Genomic DNA, 4,370 nt, shown 5'->3' on the forward strand with positions numbered 1-4,370 from the left:
CGCTGCTCATTGAGCAGCTCATATATTAAACTGATTTTTGGAACTGGGCTGTGGAAAAGAGGCTTGCCTCGTCCCAGCCACGGGTTGCCTCGGTATAGCACTACCTCCGAGTGCGGCCCACTTCCCTCTGGGGAAGACACATTCAATCCAAAACAAAGTCAACGGTATAGCATTCTTTTATGTTTACAGGAGCCCCGCCCGCCCTTAGAGGGGGAAGAGGTGAAAGAGGGATGATAATTCAGACAACAGACAATGGCAGGAACGGCCGCTGGCCTACGTTTTCTGAAGTGCGCAAAGCACTACCACAAGGACCTAGGGGTAAGTGGATTTTTTCACCGAGGGCAGACGCTGAAAAAGCATACTTACCTGACGCGGGTTTTGCCTGCGTTATAGTATCGCGCGTGGATTCGTGGATTCACAAGTGTCTTTGGATTAAAGAAGCAGGATTTTTTGTAAGTATTATTGTGTTCTGGTTTGGCTGTTTTTTTCTGGTGACCCTCCCAGGGACTCATGCTCGGCTCCTTGCCGTAACCTGGGGTAGCCAGTCTCTGGTTGTTTTTCCAGTCTTGGGCTGGATTGGCTTTTCTTCTTGGCTTTTTTGGCCTGTTGAGTGTGGTATTTTGCCAGCTCACAGGTTTTGCCGTTTTTTCGGGTCACCCATCCACTTTTGGGTTGTTTGTTTTTGCCATGGGTGTTGAGTGTGTCAGGACGTGCGTGATTCACGCGTCAGTGATGTTGGCTAATTATGATAAGGACCGTGTGATGGCTCTCCTTAGGGAGCATATTGATTTTGAAAGGCTTTCTGCCATTCAGTTTTGCCCTAGGGGCTTGATTCGTATTACTTTTAAGAATGTCTCAGACAAAGAAGAATTTGTGCGTATGGGTTCACTGGCGTTGGATGGGCACGATCTTAGTGTGACGTCTTCTGATAAGCCGCCGTCTTTTGTGTATGTACACTATTTTCCTGCCGAAGGTGACGATGCTCTGATCTGTGATGAGCTAAGAAAATACGGAGAAGTTATCAGTATTAAGCACCAGAATTTTTCAGGAATTCCGGGCCTTCTAACTGGGTCACGGATTCTTAGGATGTTATTATCGGATCCAGTCCCTGCTGAGTTCCGCATTGACGACTATCCTGTGCGGGTTTGGTATAGGGGTATCCCTCCGTTCTGCCAGATATGTAAAGTTAATGGCCATAAGGCCGCAGATTGCCAGTTCAACGGAAAATGTAGAAGGTGTGGTTCCCCAGACCACAAAGCGCATGCGTGTGTCCGGCCGTGGGGTCAGTCTGTTGTTCCAACAGAGGCAGCTGTCCCTGAGGCGGTCCCTGACCCCTCTGGGACTGTTGTGCCTGTTGTCTCTGAAAGTTCTGCCGGTTTGGATAAGGGTGTGGTTGTGGATGTGATTGAGGGTGCGGTTGAAGATGTGGTTGTGGAGAATGTGGTTTCGGATGAGGATGATGAGGATGTAGTCGAGGGTGTGGTTGAAGATGGGGTTGTGGAGAATGAGGTTTCGGATACGATTGAGGATGCTGTGGATGCTAATGTGGAGGATGAGGTTGCTGTTAGTACCCCTGTTCCTGTCCCTAGTCGAGTTAGTGCTCCTGTTGAGTTGGGGCTAGCCCCCCGGTCCCTGTAGTGACTGAGGATGTGCAGACCCCCGCAGATTCTGTTATTCGTAGGAAGGTTTTGAAGTGGTATCGGGATGAGTTATGCCGCTGTTCTAAGGATCAAGCCTTTGTTCTGTCCTACAGGATATGAGGGTGCGTGAGGTTTCCCCTACGGATTTTTTGGAGTTGGTGTCGGTAGTTTTGGAAAATGGGGTGTCTCTCAGTGTGGATCCAAATCTTCTTCGTATCGCTAGAGTGGATACGAGTGGTGAGCAGTCTGAAGTGGTTTTGCGCAGTATCTTCTTGAAGTACAGGGGGACCCTTCCTTTTTGATTGGTTTCAGGGGCTCTCTTGTTGACCAGATTGGTCCTACGGAGCATGATAACGTTTTGTGTGTGGAGTTTGTGGACCTCAATGGTCGGCAATGTCGGAGGCTTCCCGCCAAGGCTTTGTGGGTTAAGAAGGCCACAGTTTGTAATTTTACCAGTACCAATGTGGATAATAGTGTAATTAATGTTGTAAATGATGGCGTTTCTAAGTCTCGTCCTGTGGTCCCTACTGCTGCAGTTCTTGCTGCAGAGCTGCTGAAGCGTTCTGCCCCCCCTTCTGTTGTGGGAGTTCCGAAATGTAGGAAGAAATTGTAGTAAATATTAGTAACAATACTATCTAAGTAAATAATATGTGAATAAAGTATTTAAGTCCTGGTTTTAAATAATGTAATATTGTAAATATAGTTTTTCTATGTTTTTGTATCCGTTTTTGTTCGTTTGTTTTGGAGTGGGCGTGTTCAATTTTTGGGTGTGAGTGTGTTCAATGTTTGCGAGGTGGGGTTCGATTCCCCAACGAAGTTGGTGTCTGGTGGCCCTCGGTTTATGGTGGACCCAACCCTAAGGCATTGCACTTTCAGCCATGGGTTGGATTAGGTCTGAGATCGGCAGGCATTGCACCGCCCTCACGGGAGCCTGGCCGTTCACCTTAAATATAAAAAACTTACCTGACGCGGGAGGTACTGTGATCAAGGAGGCAGTCCTCTCAAGGCGAGGCCCTTTCATTGCACTTCGACTGGGTTGACCCTTGCGATTACCCCAAATGTGGGTAACTCGAGCGTATAATTTCTGGTAGTGGGGACCTGCGTTCGCGCTCGTCCCCGCAAAAGTCATCCAAACTATGTCTATATGGCCCTCTTACTGACTATCGAGGGTATTTTTGCTTTTGCAGTGGACCGGTAGACTTGCAAAGAAAGCAAAGGACGCACAACTGGCCAAGGTGTTGGCACGTTTGGAGGGGTAGAAGTGCATTGGAGAGACTGGAGGAAGGAAACAAGGTGAGTTTCGGGGCGGTGCGTAACTTTGCTGGCTGTTTTTGTTCAAGGCCTGTCTGCTCTATTGTGTGTAAAGTCCTGTTCGTTTGTATTTGCAGGTTGTGCGTGCCGTGCCGTGCTGTGCTATGCGCGCGAAGGGAAAGGAAATGAAAGGAAACCAAACGGCCGATCGACCGAGCGAGCGAGCATAGAAGGGCATTCGACTTGGACCGTGAGTACACTTTGAACCTTTTGAGCGGTTTTATTGTCACTGGAGCCGCTTTTAGAAATGCTATTGCTATCGTTAGTGTATCCTTTGTGCGAGCAAGCGAGTGAACGAATGAACGAGGGAAGGAAACAAACTAGCAGAGTAGTAAAAGTATCGAACCTTTTTCCCGATTCGTTTGCAGTCTGAATCCAACCATTGTCGACTTTCAGTGCCGTTTTTCGCGCGCCTCCTCTTGGAAGTGTGCGAGTGTTTTGCCACGTCACGATGGCTTAAAACTGCGTCTCAGAAGTGTGCGTTTTTTTCCTATTCATTTTTTCGTTCGTTATTTGGAATGATTTGATATCACAGAAGTAGAATTTGACATCATAAACTGTTCATCTCGCGCGTGCTCACTCGCTCGCGCGCGCTCTGTAAGAAAAGTCGATCGCACTAGAGTTTTCGCCATTAGCTGGCCGATTTTTGACAAAAAGGTGTTTTCCCCCCCTCGTTTTTTGCTTTGATTTTGTTCCTCACTCACCTACGGCTCTCTATGTGAAATTGTGGTGTATGGAGAGCTATTTATTGGGATAAAACGTTTAGAGATGTTCGCAAGACAAAAAATTGAAGCCTACAACACGGGGTATTCCCAGGCGGTCACCCATCCAAGTACTAACCCCGCCCGACAGGGCTTAACTTCGGTGATCGGACGAGAACCGGTGCTTTCCCTGTGGTATGGTCGTAGACGAGGAAATGGGGTCGAAATTCTGCTTGTTATCGGCCAGGTTCAGGCTGTAAAGCGGCCACATCCCTGAGTGTAGGCGAATTTGAAATTCTAAAGCCCTAGTTTCGTTACTCTAACCCTAAGAAATCGATACTCTAACCCTAAGAAATTGTTACCCTAACCCTAAGAAATGGTTACCCTAACCCCGAAGTCGTTACCTAACCCTAATGTATTTTCCTCAACCCAGTTAACACATTGAGGAGCATCGATTTGAAGCACTATTCCCTAGGGAGGGGAGGGAGGGGTCCCAAGAGACATAACGTGTCCTAAAAACCTATTATACAATGTTTTAGCTCCGTAGGTGCGTGTATCTGGCTTTAAAATCTTACAGTGAGGAGATACCAAACGGGTCAGCCTCTGGGACCGTCTGCGGGACTCGCAAGGGCTTGTGGGGGCGACCTGCTACTATCCACCATAAACCGTGGGAAGGATCCCTCGACCACCCCCCTCACCCAGGGCATGCTTCGGCATC

General features: G+C 48.1%; 2 non-coding genes and 1 pseudogene across 2 annotated transcripts; 2 read left to right on the plus strand and 1 right to left on the minus strand.

The window, feature by feature from the left end:
* Window positions 1-126, plus strand: LOC136278568 (U2 spliceosomal RNA; annotated as a pseudogene).
* Window positions 127-2,595: 2,469 nt separating this feature from the next.
* On the plus strand, window positions 2,596-2,759 carry LOC136278558 (U1 spliceosomal RNA). The gene has a single exon (XR_010716405.1). It is a non-coding gene; the product is annotated as a U1 spliceosomal RNA (small nuclear RNA).
* A 983-nt stretch (window positions 2,760-3,742) lies between these two features.
* On the minus strand, window positions 3,743-3,861 carry LOC136278545 (5S ribosomal RNA). The gene has a single exon (XR_010716392.1). It is a non-coding gene; the product is annotated as a 5S ribosomal RNA (ribosomal RNA).
* Window positions 3,862-4,370: the final 509 nt, after the last annotated feature.

Source organism: Pocillopora verrucosa, unplaced genomic scaffold (genome assembly GCF_036669915.1).
Source record: "Pocillopora verrucosa isolate sample1 unplaced genomic scaffold, ASM3666991v2 scaffold_26, whole genome shotgun sequence".
Lineage (NCBI taxonomy): Eukaryota > Metazoa > Cnidaria > Anthozoa > Scleractinia > Pocilloporidae > Pocillopora > Pocillopora verrucosa.